This window comes from Ambystoma mexicanum, chromosome 8, assembly GCF_040938575.1.
Source record: "Ambystoma mexicanum isolate Mex_15411 chromosome 8, UKY_AmexF1_1, whole genome shotgun sequence".
NCBI classification, from domain to species: domain Eukaryota; kingdom Metazoa; phylum Chordata; class Amphibia; order Caudata; family Ambystomatidae; genus Ambystoma; species Ambystoma mexicanum.
The window spans coordinates 1,415,516,675-1,415,532,624 of record NC_090929.1 but is presented as its reverse complement, the minus strand read 5'-3'; positions in this window follow the sequence as shown (position 1 = coordinate 1,415,532,624).

The window sequence follows — 15,950 nt, the reverse complement described above, 5'->3', positions numbered from 1 at the left end:
CACCCGGGTTCCAGCTTTGGGAACCTGGTCTGCTAGTGGCCTTCATCCCCCATTGCAGGGGCTGGAATGGGGGGATAATGGTCCGGAGACCACGTTATCCACCCTAACCTCGCTTGGGCTGATAACTTGAGCTCCCGGGCTGGTATCCACTGTTCCAGTCCCTGGAACGGGGGATGAATGCCACAATATTCCCTTTAGCATAACACAATATGCTAATGTAAATGTTTGAAAATCTTATTGAGTCTATGTACTTTACTGAGAAATGAAAGTAGACTGAATTTACGTTTCTTTTTCAGTTTTATTTTTTAACTGTGAAAGGTGGTTCCTAAAGGAACATTTCTTTTGTTGTTTTTTGATGTATTTATACATTTGTTTGGCAGCAGAGATTAGAACAAAAGTTGGGGAGGGAAAAGAGGGAAGAGGCACCAAGCACTAATATGGAGGGGCAGATGGAAAGGGGAAGATGTTGCACTTGTGTTACATCTAAGGTAGGGGGCAGTTCTTCTCATGCTCTGTGATTACTGCTTCAACAGCACTTCGAAATTGCTTCCCTCTGCAGAATGATGTGTTGTAGTATATACAGAGCACTGTTGTCTTAAGGAAATATGGATCAACAGCATATTTTATTGCTTGCACAGTAACTTGTGGGATTTTGTGTCCCACAGAAATAGGCTGTGTGGTTTAAGTATTGGTTGAGGAAGATGAGGTGGAGGAAGATAGCCTCCTATTTGCTAACAAAGGAACAACCTTTCTGAGAGCATGGCAGTCATTGGATTTGGCGGGGCAGCACATGGAGGTAGTCCCGTAGGAGTACTGTCCGGGGAATCTGCAACTGAGTACAAACTTGCACTCAGTGCATTTCACTTTGGCAGCTTTAACCTTTGGTGCATTCCCAACAGAGGTAAAGAACTGCCACACCCATGGTTCTCTCTGGGTGCTAGAGGAAGGCACTTCCTCTCCCTCACCTTCTTGGTCCTCTTCATTGTCTTTCTACGTACTGCGCTTTTTTTGTTGTGAAGGTCTACTAACATTCACATTTCTGTCTAGATGAGATGCAGGCTAAAGTTCAGAATTCCATCTAAGTGTGGCAGAAGCTAACATTCACATTTCTATATGGGTGTGACGCGGGCTAACGTTAAGAATTCCATCCAAGTGTGACAGATGCTAACATTCATAATCCTATCAATATGTGATGCGGGCTAAAGTTAAACATTCCATCTAAGTGTGGTGCTAACATTCACATTTTCTATCTAGTTGTGACGCAGGCTAAAGTTTAGAATTCCATCTGAGTGTGGCAGATGCTAACATTCACATGTCTATCTGGGTGTGAAGCGGGCTAAAGTTAAGAATTCCATCTAAGTGTGGTACATACGAACATTCACATTTCTATATAGATGCAACGCAGGCTAAAGTTCAGAATTCCATCTGAGTGTGGCAGATGCTAACATTCACATATCTATCCGGGTGTGAAGCAGGTTAAAATTAAGAATTCCATCTAAGTATGGTACATACTAACATTCACATTTCTATATAGATGCAACGCAGGCTAAAGTTCAGAATTCCATCTAAGTGTGGTGCATACTGACATTCACATTTCTATCTAGGTGCGATGCAGGCTAAAGTTCGGAATTCCATCTAAGTGTGTCAGATGCTAACATTCACATTTCTATCTATATGTGACCCAGACTAAAGTTCAGAATTCCATCTAAGTATGGTGCATACTGACATTCACATTTCTATCTAGGTGCGATGCAGGCTAAAGTTCGGAATTCCATCTAAGTGTGGCAGATGCTAACATTCACATTTCTAGCTCGACGTGATGCAGGCTAAAGTTAAGAGTTCCATCTAAGTGTGGCAGGTGCTAACATTCACATTCCATCTAGATGTGACGCAGGTTAATCTTCACAGTTCTCTCGAGGTGTGGCACTAGTTAATATTGGCAAGTTTGTTAGCATGTAGTGCAAGGTAAGATGTACAGTCCAGCCATGAATGGATTTAGGCTGGTGGTCACAGATCTCTCTAAGTATGCATGGTGTAAGTCTATGGCAGTCTACGTTATGGAAAGGTAGGGTAGCGTGTCGGGGCTTTCTGAAGTAGAGTAATTGCTCTACACCCCACCCATGCCACACTTACAGTTTTTGTTGGTGCCTGTTGACTGCTGGCTTCATTGGCTTCCCCTGCGGACACCTGCAGACACGTCCCAGAGCCGCCTCAGCTGGAGCCGCCCTTTGTCTCGGGCCCTTAGCCATAGGGACTGCCGGGCAGAGGGCTGCCCAGGGGTAGGTGAATTTTGTGTATTCTTTTGACCAATCAGGCTCATGGTTTGTGCTCGGAGGCGGGGGGAGGGAGGGAGTGGGAGGTGGCTGACCTGGGTGATCTGCGGCGTGTAGGCTGGGCCATGGGGATGAAAAGGGAATTTATTGGCAAAACAGCCGGCCCAAGACGGTCGCATGGGCAGCCTCACTCACCTGGCCTCAAGTTGGTAAAGACAGCCAGGAGGAGTTGCTGCGGTGTGTACACCGAGCATATTACTATAAATTGACCAATCAGGCTCAAGGCTTGCGCTGGGAGGCAGGAGGAGGGATGGAGAGGGAGGTGTCTGAGCCAGGGGAGCTGCGGCGTGTAGGCCGGGCCATGATGAACAAAACGTGATTTTTTTTGCAAAACAGCAGGCCCAAGAGGGTCGCATGGGCAGCCTCACTCACCTGGGCTCAAGTTGGTAAAAAGATGTCAGGGGTGATCGGGAGACCTAAAGAATGTACTCATCTAAACAACATTGTATTGGAGTGTTGTTGTTAATACGGAACCTAATCATATATACATAGGCAATGGAAGCAGCATGCACCATAGAAGTACAATATTTATAATCTTGTTATTTTGGAAAGTACAATAATGAATGCTACCTTCTGCAAGTTTTGAGTAATGTTAAAATAACTAGATAACAATTCAAGACTTACTACACTTGTGCTAGTACGGAAGAAAGAAACATCATCATCAGAAAATGTTAATAACATTAAAGTTTATCTTCATGTATACAAATTAATTGTGTGTTTGATGCCTGCTTATTTCCCCATGTATGTGCACCATTAGCTGAGACTAAACCCTAAGGAGTGTACTTTAAGAACATATAATAAGGTTAATGTCTAGATATATAGCACCTTTTCAATTTTAATATTCTGTCAGTGAACAAAACCACCTGGCCTATATATGTCAGTGAACAAAAACAAGGTTCCAGATATGTGATGTCATCAGTGATGTCATCAATGACATTTGTGACTTAGTTGATGTCCCGGGTGTTAGTCTTAGCAGTGTACGGTGGTAGCACAAGTTATGGTTGCTTAGCTTACCATAACTGGCGAATTTTAGATTTTTTCTGTTTTACTTTTAACCATAACCTCCCTTTAACAAAGATTTTTCAATGAATTTCAAAGGTTTTTATTAGTGCAACTTAACCATAACGCCCCTTTAACAAAGTATATATATATATATATATATATATATATAGTCAGTGAAAAAAACTTTGTTAAAGGGACGTTATGGTTAAGTTGTGCTACTAAAAACCTATGAAATTCAGTGAAAAAAACTTTGTTAAAGGGACGTTAGGGTTAAGTTGCGCTACTAAAAACCTATGAAATTCAGTGAAAAAACTTTGTTAAAGGGACGTTATGGTTCCAAGTAAAACCGAAAAACCCTTGAAATTCGCCAGTTATGGTAAGCTAAGCAACCATAATTCACGCCACCACCGTGCACTGCTAAGACTAATACCCAGGACATCAAAGATGACATCACAAATGCCATTGATGACATCACTATTTGTACTTTTCCACACCGCTAGCTTTTTTTTTTTTTTGTCATCTGAACCCCAGTTTAGTAACACATAAATTCAAGAATACCTATCCCTACTAGTTTTAGTTCCCAATGCACAATCACACACCATTACATACATCTTTATCATCTTACTCAAACACTCATGCACACAGCACACATACATTCCAGAACACCCCAACCCATATCTTCTTTATTTTTTTCAACAGACCCTAAAGAATGCCTCCCAAAAGACAAGTCCGTAGAAAGCAACGCAAAAGTAGAGCAAATGAAAATAAAGGTGTCCAACATAAGCATCCACCTCTAGCAGAATTTGTAAAAAAAGTTGAAACAAAACAGCTAATACAATCATTTAGTGAAACACAAGAGGTTTCAAGTACAACAACTTCGCTTCCTCTATCTCTATAAACAATTAACAGAAAATCAGATATCAGTACAGATAAAACCGTACTCTTCAAATTTTAATATAGTGCAAAGTAAGCATACCAAGAAAAGTATTTTAGCCAAAATATACCGTCACAAAGTCCTTCAAAATCTTATAAAAACAGGAGAGAAATCAGGTTCAAAGTTTAAAACCGATCGTAGGAAATTAATCTAAGAAGCGTGGATGGACAGTGCAATTCCTCTCAAAAGAAATGTATTTATTTTACTGTTAAACAAAATGAAACCACTAACAAAACTAATAACTAAATTACAAAAAAGACTTCTCAATAAGCGAAATGTCAACAGAAAGAACTTCTTAAGTATCTGTGGAGGTGAATGGAATCACACTACGAGCACAGAACCATATTTTAATGAAGAACCGTACAAACAAAAGCAAACAAATGCAATTGCCATAAATAGCAGTGGTCGAGGTTATGAAAAAGTGAATAATACCATAATGGAACAAGAAGTACTCCTTACAAAAATATGTCCTGAAATCTTAGAATTACCCCTCCATTCAACTGAATCAGAACATCTAGTGTACAAATGGCCATGCACGTCAATGTGTAACATTCCCATACAATATTTCAAATCTTTACACCAATTCCTCAATAAATATGTAAAAAGCAAAGACAAAATCAAAATTAAATTACTGCAAAATATAGATACCTGTCCAGTGCGCAAGTGCACAGGACTACACTACAAGGACATTCATTGGCCTCCATTACAGGACCTACTTGTAAAACCACTTTCCATGATATCAAAAGGATATCAACACATCATTCAACTATAAGAAATCTAGTCTATAAACTGTACTATGCTAAAAGTCCTGCTTTAGCACAAGCAAAGTTAAATAACATCCTTCTACATGGTACAGCAAAAGACCTACTTGAAGAAATTCACTATATCCAGAAAAAATATTTTGGAAGTGAAAGCCATTTACAGAATGAAATAGCTTTACACCAATTAAGCAACAATTCTACACATGGCAACCTTTTGCTAAACACATACAAAAAAGAAATACTAAAATTTAAAAGTACATCAGCTGAAGTACCAAACCATGTATGTGTATGTTGCCGTAGAATTTTTTATAAAAGTAACACAAAAACTGTGGACCTATCATACAAAATAGAAGATAATGAAGATTCTAAATGGTTTGAATTAGCTCTCTACCTCCTAGCAGAAAACAAATATGAAATAACTGAGCCCTTAATACTTGGCAGTAATTGTACTACAAAACTTAACAACCAAACTCCTTCACGTTCTATCACAAATAAATTGGAATTATACCCAGTACCAAAACCTCTACAACAACTTAATTTATATGAGAGCATCATAATTCAAACAGTACACCCATTTCAAGCAATAATACGCCTTCAACCAAAAACAGCAAAATTACCTCCCTCTGAATTGGTAAAAGGCATTCGTGGAAAAGTAGTTTATTTACCATTAAATCTAAAAGAAAATGTGCATACTCTAGGAGTGCAACGTCCAATGCAGCAATCTTTAATTATATTAGTAAATGGAGTACCTACAAAAGACAAAAAAATATGGCAACAGCTGGTAGATTTATATAAAGTTAGACAAGCCTTCCAATATCTTAAAGAGAATAACGAATATTACAAAGAAATTAATATTGAAGAAAACTTGAAAGATACAACTGAAATAATTCAAGAAACACAAGAAGCTGGTCAATTTGAGCTACTAGATCCTGCTAAAATATCAAATACTTTAGACCATTATACAATTCATCCTTTGCACTGTAATGACACCGTATAAGATGTACTAGAAACTTACCGAATGCGTCAAACAAAAGGATCGCCAATCAGTATATGGGAAAAAAGTATAGAAGCATGTGCTTTTCCTCTACTCTTTCCTACTGGCAAAGGAGGAAGGTATGATGATAGACCTATTCAAATATCAGCTTCAGAATACCGCTCATTACAGATGTATTCTGAAGATCCCAGATTTAGACAAAATGTGGAATACATATTCCACCTACTCTTTGAAAGTGAACTAGCAACTTTATGTTACGGAGTTGCACACATATTAAAATCAGGATCACACTTTCAAAATATGACAGCTACACAATTATTAGAGAAAGTGCAACAAAAGGATGAGGTTTTACAATCAAATATTACAAATCTATTAGCAAATATGCGTGGTACTAAAGAGTACTGGTTTCAACGTCATGGAGATGTACGTTGTATGATCAGAAACCTTGGCCCACCCACTTGGTTTGTTTAAGTTGTGCAGAATATGCATGGGAAGATTTACATGATTTCCTACGCATATCAAATAAAAACAAAACAAACATAGATATTCTAACACCTGGAGAACTTTGTTCTTTGGATCCTGTTAATGTTTCAAGATATTTTCACCTTCGCTTCATTGCTATGCTACATTTTATTTGTAATAAAACTGTTCCTCCCCTTGGAGAAGTGCAACACTTCTTTTGGAGAAAAGAATACCAAGCCAGAGGAGCACCACATATCCACATGCTTTTATGGATTAAAGATGCTCCTAAATTTGGTCAAGACAGTGATGCCACTGTTTTACAGTTTATTGAAAAATATGTCACTTGTGAAATTCCATCAGAAGCCACAAATAGTGATCTTCGTGCACAAATTTTACAATTTCAAAGACACAAATGTGGAAAATATTGTTGTCGCAAATACAAAAACAAAGGCAAATACTACACCAAATGCCGATTTGGTTTCCCTAGACCAGTTACAAATACAGGTCAAGTAAACAACCTCATGTCTTCAGTTAGACATAGTGTTAAAGGTAAGTCACCTAAAAATACATATTACATAAAAAGAAAAGAAGAAGAAAAATATATCAATGATTATAATGCAATCATTGCCCACTTATGGAATGCAAACATAGATGTGCAGTACATTGCAGACAATTCTACTGCAGTTGCACGATATGTCACAGCATACTTAACTAAAGCAGAAAAGACAGAGCTCCAAGACCTCTGGAATGACCTGTCATCAGATAAAACAGTATCTCAGAAAGTATACAGCTTGGGCATAAAAATGCTCACCCATAGAGAATGTGGATCTTATGAAGCAGCTGATCGTTTAACTGGTACTTCATTGTATGGTAAATCTGAAAATATAGTATGGCTAAGTCTTGGTCCAGCTAAATCTAGAAAAAGAGTTCTAAAATCATATGAAGATATAGAAACAATAGCCAAACATGATCCCAACAGCCAAGACATTTTAAAAAAACAATTTATTGCACACATACTACCAAAACAGAAGTAATACTTTGGAAAACATGTGTCTATACCAAATAGCCCAAAACTACACATACAAAAATAATATGAAACCTGATGAAAAAAAAGGTAAATATAGAGTGAAAGACTGTGAAGGCAGCTTAGTTAAACTCACTAAACCAAATTTAATTAATCATATCAAATTGTCATTGAAGACTCCTCAACATAAAGAAGTATATTACATGTCCCTGCTACAACTCTTCAAACCATGGAGAAAAGAAGAACAATTACTAGATAACTATGACTCATATGAGGATGCTTTCAAAGCAAATGAAAGCACTATAACTGATGTAAACTTTACACAGTACAAAACAATGTTGCACAATGAACAGCAACATGAAGAACAACTCCAAGCCCAACTAGATAAGGATACTCCTGACAGTAGTCAACCTTCTGTAACAGGAAGCCAAGAACCACTGGGAGAACCACTAATAACGAATGAGGCAGAATTAGCTATGATAGAAGTAGAAAATACCATGTGTCAGTATGAAGATAAGGAAGACTTAACTATACTATAATCAAAACTAAACAATGAGCAAAGTAGCATTTTTCAAGAATTAACAAAACAAAATACACATGGTGTAAAACATGAAAAAAAGAATGTTCCTGCCATAATTATAAACCTATACTACTGTACGTCAGTGGTGAAGCTGGTTCTGGCAAAACATTCCTAATCAAAATCATTAGTAAGTTCCTTTAACAATTGACAAACAACAAACTGTCAGCTGTTGTCACTGCCCCCACAGGTTTAGCTGCCTACAACATAGGTGGTGTTACATTATACCGATTACTACTATTACCAGTAGAACACCAGAACAAATTAGACTATTATAAACTTTCTGCAGAAGCTGCAATGGAATTACGCAGAGTATTGAAACAAATGAAAATGCTACTAATAGATGAAGTGAGCATGGTCTCCAACCTGATGTTAGCTTTGATTCACCTCAGATTACAAGAAGTACTCAAAACAGACTTTGAAGAGCTCTTTGCAGGAAAACACATTATTGTTTTTGGAGATCTGCTTCAATTAACACCAGTAAAAGGTGAACCTATTTTTAAAACATTAGGGCACAAACTCTGCCGTAAAACTGTTGGCAGCATTGGAAATGTCAACCTTTGGCAACATTTCCAATACAGAGAATTAACAGAAAACATGCGCCAATCTGCAGATCTCACTTATGCCAACATTTTAAAAAGTTTGAGAGTTGGTATACTTTCTAAAGAAGCAGAAGCAACATTGAACACCCGGCACATTAATGCACTTTATGGCGATAATGCATGTGCTACAGATGTTATGGAACAATTAGCCCACAAAAATGTCAATTGTATGGCATTAATGCCAACTCTTGCAAGCTGTCTCAAATTCAATGAAATAATGTTAAGTAAAGAAATGCAACCAATAATGGAAATTAGCGCCACAGACAAATTAGATGTATATGGTATGACACTATCCATGTGTGACCAAGCCACAACAAGACTAGATAATTTAGAAAAATCAATCTCAAACACAGCAGGCTTAGAAAAGATGTTAAAATTATCCTTAAATTGCAGAGTAATTCTTAAACGTAACCTTGACGTGGACCAAGGACTAGTTAATGGAGCACTGGGTACAGTTGTTGGCTTTCAAACATACCCATGTGACAACAAAATTCAGTTTTCAATATACTCTTTGACAAACTTTCAGAAGTAAAACGGATAGGACGCTCAACAGCTAGATTCCTTCTCTTCAAAGATATGTATGTACGCAGAGAACAATTTTCTCTAACTCTTGCATACGCAGTCACGATTCATAAATCACAAGGTCTTACCCTAGACAAAGCAATGATAGATATTGGTAACACAGTCTTTAAAGGAGGCATGAGCTACGTAGCACTATCACGCTTACGTACACTTGACAGTCTATTTCTAATCAACTTTGATGCAAGTAAAGTAAACGCTGATATTCCTTGCATTTTAGAATATAACAGACTTCGCTCACTATACACTCCCCATCTAAACACATATTCTGTTCCACAAAAACTAAAACGTTGTAAAAGAAAACTAAATCAAACAGAAATGCAACAGGACGTCACTGCAAATCCTCCCAAGAGAGTAAAAGAAACTAATACTTCATCAAGTACCACAAACAAAAAAGAATCAATTAGAGAAAGTAAACCAGGTACTTCTTTAAAGAAGGAAGACAAACTCCAAAAAAAAAAACAGTTAGATACAGAACTACCTGGACCATTTAAATTCTCAAATATAGTTGGTGTAAGTTGCTATGCAAATGTAGCAATGAATATTCTATTTCAATTACCACCAATTGTTGACAACATTTACTTACGCAGTACAGACCCATTGTGTTTGCAAATGTTAGTACTTCACAGAAATTTAGCAAACAATCCTGACAACACATATAGTGTTTTTGGAATAAGACGACAATTGGACTACTGTGCTGGAATAGTGAAATTCAGTATAAACTCACAGGAAGATCCACAAGAATTTCTTATGTACTTACTACAAGTACTGGAAAACAAAAACATACCTACAAATGAAATCTTTCAGATATCATACATGTGGAAACATACATGCACTCTCTGCAACAATGTGACACAAGAAGAAATCCCCAATGAACGCTTCATATATATATATCAATACCAAATTGTGAATCCATTCCATTTCAGCAACTTGTACAAAATGCAAACCATGGTAGATTATGCTCTACCTGCAATTCAGATAATCGCTCCACGTTAGTAATACAAACACATAGTAAATACGTAATACTAATGCTTCTACGTTACAATGCAGATGGTACCAAAAACAACTGCAAGCTGACTGGATACACACATGGTCAAATATCACTTGGTAAGAAAACCTTCACAACAATAGGTATAATCTACCACGCAGGAGCCACAACCAATTCAGGGCACTACATTCCATATATAAAAAAGAAATGTGGATGGTTTGAATGTAATGATAGTACCATTAATCTAAAGCAGAGATTACCAGCAAATCTTACAAACACTTATTTGATGTTCTTAAAACCAAAATTTGATAAATAAACTGTATTTACACCTTTAAATAAATTTCTGTTAAAAAATATAAACTGTTAGAATACTCCAAAAGCTATCTAACTGCTCAAAGATTCTACAACAACTAATCAGATAAATGAATACCACTAAATTAGACCAAAAAATACACAGTTAGAATACGCCAATTGGTATCTAACTGTCCCAAAATTATAAATTTGTGTTAAAATAATATAAACTGTTAGAATACTCCAAAAGCTATCTAACAGCTCAAAGATTCTACAACTACTAATCAGATAAATGAATACCACTAAATTAGGCCAAAAAATACACAGTTAGAATACGCCAATTGGTATCTAACTGTCCCAAAATTTAACAATATCCAAATAGATAAATCAAAACCACTAAAATATATTAAAAAAATAGACAGTTAGAATACGCCAATTGGTATCTAACTGCTCCAAAATTTTATAATATCAAAACAAATGAAGAATCTGTTACTGCTCCAAAAAAAATACAACAAAGCAAAGTATAAAGCATTAGCCAGAAACAACAAGTGAACACTGAAAACAAACAAACAAATAAACTGTAGCATAACAGAAAAAGGGTTTTTTTTTAATCCAACATGGATTTTTTTTTCTCCCACAGACCCAATGATTTTAGCAACAAATACAGAAACTGAGCAAATTGACAGTACTCTGATTTCTACTCTACTAAATATAAGGGTCGAAAAAAATAAAAGTATATTGCTTATACAATGTAATAAGTCATTACAAAATACTAATACTAACATGCTATTTTCTTTTATCACAGAAATGAAGAAGAAAAACATGGACTCCCATTACTAGACCAAACAGTAAGTATACAATAATAAGGACAACCATAGCAGCATATCACATCCATAGTATCTGATACCTTTGTTCCTTATACATTTGTTTTTCACCCAAAGTTATAAGCAAATATGAATGTGATATGCTGCGGTGGTTGTTGCCAGGGCATAGAGTCTTGGGTGCATGGTCAAATGGCCATGCACCCAAGACTCTATGCCCTGGCAACAACCACTGCAGCATATCACATCCATAGAGTCAAACATTTCAACTATGATCTATGGGAAACTTTTAATGTCCGCGAACAATGTGAGTGTTCTTAGAACACTTTCAACTTGCCAGCGAACAATACGGACACCGTTTTCAGGACACCCCCTACGAACATTTCAGAACAACGCGATAGTTCTTAGAACACTTTCAACTTAACAACGAACAATACGGACAGCGTCCTAAGGACACCCCCTACGAACATTCCAGGACACCGGGAGTGTTCTCAAAAACGTCTTCAGAACACCCCCATCTTGTTTATTTGCGAACATTTCAGGACACCGCAAGTGTTCTTAGGACACATTCAACTTGACAGAGAACAATACGGACAGCGTCCTCAGGACACCCCCTACGAACATTCCAGGACACCGGGAGTGTTCTTAGAAGCGTCTTCAGAACACCACCATCTTGTTTATTTGCGAACATTTCAGGACACCGCGAGTGTTCTTAATACGGACAGCGTCCTCAGGACACCCCCTACGAACACTCCCCGGACACCGCGAGTGTTCTTAGAAGCGTCTTCAGAACACCCCCATTTTGTTTATTTGCGAACATTTCAGGACACCACGGGTGTTCTTAGAACACATTCAACTTGACAGAGAACAATACGGACAGCGTCCTCAGGACACCCCCTACGAACACTCCCCGGACACCGCGAGTGTTCTTAGAACAGTTTCACTTTGCTTGCGAACAAAACGGACATATATTGACTCATTAGAACACCCCTAGTCAGTTTATTTAGAACATTTCAGAACACCCGTGATGTCCGCAAACAAATCGAACACAAAAAGAACACATTTTGAACAAAGTTTCGCGCGCGGTCCGGGGACATCCCCGAATCCAAGATGGCGGGCGCTACTGAAAAATCTGACGCGCTTCACGCTCCACGCCGTCCAATCAGCGAACACGTTGCATGTCCGCGAACATCGCGCAAGACGATTGGCCAATCAGGACACTGTCCGCGAACCGAACACAGATATCACTAATTTTTTTTTACCTACTTTTTGGTCATTTTTAAAAAAACTACTGGACGGATTTTCGCCAAATTTGCAAAAGCACGCTTTCGGGACCAAGCGGCTGCTCCTGGTCCAAATTTGGTGGATATCCGTCCAGCGGTTTGGGCTGTAGGCGCGGGCAAATTTTTTTTCCCATTCACTCTATGGAGAGTGAGTATAATGTACACAAATATGAGCATATAGAGGGAAGGTAGAGTAATAAAAATAAAACTATGAGAAAGTGTTCATAACCATAATGATTATCTTCATGCACAGAAAGGATTGCTCTCTTTCAAGCCTGTATCTTCCGTCATGTATATGTTTCATATGATGTGACTGGACCCTAAATCTACAAATATAGTACCTTTTCAATTTTTACTTCCTGACTGTTACTGAAGAAAACTATGTGGCTTCGATATGTCAGGATAAAAAGGGAGAGCCAGCCATGTGATGTCATCAGTGATGTCATCAATGACATTTGTGATGTCATCTTTGATGTCCTGGGTGTTAGTGTTAGCAGTGCACGGTGGCGCGAGTTATGGTTGCTTATGTTACCATAACTGCCGAATTTCAGGGGTTTTTCGGTTTTACTTTGAGCCATAACATCCCTTTAACAAAGTTTTTTCACTGAATTTCATAGGTTTTTAGTAGAGCAACTTAACCATAACGTCCCTTTAACAAAGTTTTTTTTACTGAATTTCATAGGTTTTTAGTAGCGCAACTTAACCATAACGTCCCTTTAACAAAGTTTTTTCACTGAATTTCATAGGTTTTTAGTAGCACAACTTAACCATAATATCCCTGACTTCATATACATGTAACATAGAACATACTAACCCCCTCGTAGTGATTTTCATGTTTGCGGACTACCGCCATATCCGCGGACACATCGAAAATCTGAGAGTGGTGACTGTAAATTTAAATAGTGTGCCCCATTTCCCTTTGAAGTTGGCTCTGAAAAGAGCCGTTTTTTTTTTTTTTTTTACAGATTCTTGACAGACACCTGTTATTTTGTATTTTTTTTCTTGTTTTTTTTCTTACTTTACTCCTAAAATCTTCACATAACCTTCTCCAAAGCAACCCTTACATTCCAAAATAGAAAGGCATTTCCCGTAAAAGATAAAGAAATGCCATCTTCTTTAAAATTAACAGCATTACTGGCATCAATATTCTCATTGTTACAGAAGAACATACCAGCTCTAAGCATAAAGGCATACATGCCTCGGTTCATGACACACCTAGCAATATTTTGCTGAGGACAAAAACCTGAACTATTGTCCCATATTGCCCTAGGTAGTAATCCAGAAAAAATTACTTTTGCATTTGGAAGGATCTTCATTACTGCTTGAACCAAGCGTTCCAAATCAGCCAACAAAGTAGGGGCACTGACGTTGTCCAAATGGAAAGCACCATAGTGCAAAACTACCACATGTGGACTGTTCATCGTGGCCATATCCTCACAAACTTGTACAATTCCCTGTACATTGCAATCAGGCACACTGCTCCACACCACCTCCACTCCTTTCACATCAAAGTTCTTTGCAACATGCCTGCATTCAGCGTACTGCTGTAAACCATGCACAAACATATCTCCGAGCACCAACACCCTGACTTTCTCCACTTCTGCCATCTTCACCACACACAGTCTCTTTCAACACAAATCCACAACCTCGACATCTGATTGGCTGATCCGTACAGTCTTCTTTCCATGTTGGATTTCCTGGAAAAACCCGGATGTAGCACGCCCTGTCCACGAACAGCCGTGGTGTCCGCGGACGGCGTCCACTTTACTCTCTGTGCCATTCCCTCATTGCATACAGCTAAGCAATATCACAATACGGATAACGTCCTCAGAACAACCCCATTTTGTGAATTTTCGAACATTTCAGGACAATTATTATTTCATTATTCAACATATTAATATTACAAATATTATACTTTCATCTTGTACTCTGCACACAATGCTATGTTTCTCCATTAGTAGCTCAGTATACTAGATAGGGATTCTATCAATGCATCGTTCAAAGCACTAATAACGGTATGATATTTATTGCAATATACTTGACACTTTTTTCACAACATTATAATAAAAATCCCTAGTACACAAATTCCATGAAAAGTACATACACATGTGATGTCATCAGTGATTTCATCAATGACATTTGCGATGTCATCTTTGATGTCCTGGGTGTTAGTCTTAGCAGTGCACGGTGGTGGCGCCATTTATTTTTCATAGCTTACCATAACTTGCGATTTTCAGGGGTCTTTCGGCTGTACTTAGAACCATAACGTCCTTTAAACAAACTTTTTTTAATATCACGCAAACAATATACAAACATGGCATGCAAAAACCAACTTCTACAGTTGGCTTTACACAGAATGTTGCAAAGTAAGAATTTATGCTCGTTCACAGTGAAGGTCAGCTGCTTCCATTTTTTTCTCGGGCCCTGGAGAGGCTCACAAAGCAGACTATAAGGTTGTATTGTGTTTTGACCTTGACAGACAGAGAATGTGATGAAAGACTTCTCTTGAAGGAGTGTTGCTAAAACGTAAGAGAAGATAAAGATGAAATTTCTGAAACGAAACCACTTTTATATATTATATCACTATGCAAAAGATCGTTGGCACACGCAGAGTCGTATTTTGGGACTGCACCACTCGTAGACAATGGAAATTGCAATTGTACTGTAAGTAACCCTTTAGATTATTTTATACCAAATATAATTACAATAGCGTAGCATTAAAGACCGCTCAAGTTGAACTTGTTCGTTGAAAGTGGCATGTTTTCTACCGCGCACTATCACTGCCGAATTGATCCCCTGTCGTTTAGAGGGCTCTGAAAAGGCAGACGACACAGGGTGGGTTAATAGAAATAATTTAACCGGTCTATAGGCGGTCAAGCGCTCTACTCGCTGTGCCACTTCACTGTAGCCTGTCAAGTGGCACAGCGAGTACAGCGCTCGCTTTGACATCCGTGCACAGCTTGCTAACGCAAGTTTGAACCCTGGCAAGGCCAAACTCAGCCTTTCATCATTCCGTGGTCGATAAATGAGCACCACACACCGTGGTTAATAATAAGCACCGCTTAGATACCTCACGGTTCTTAGCGCTATATGAATGGGAAAATATTATTATTTTATTATTAACATACTCTGTTGCACTATCTTCGATAGCAAATAGTTTCACGCCCTAATAAATAAAATGATGATTTTTAATGAAGATCGGCTGGTGAGACTAATTTATGTTTTTTAAAACAGGTATGTGGCTCCATTTTGCCTATGTCACGATTTACAGACTCCAGCGGATGGGGTCTTCAACTGCC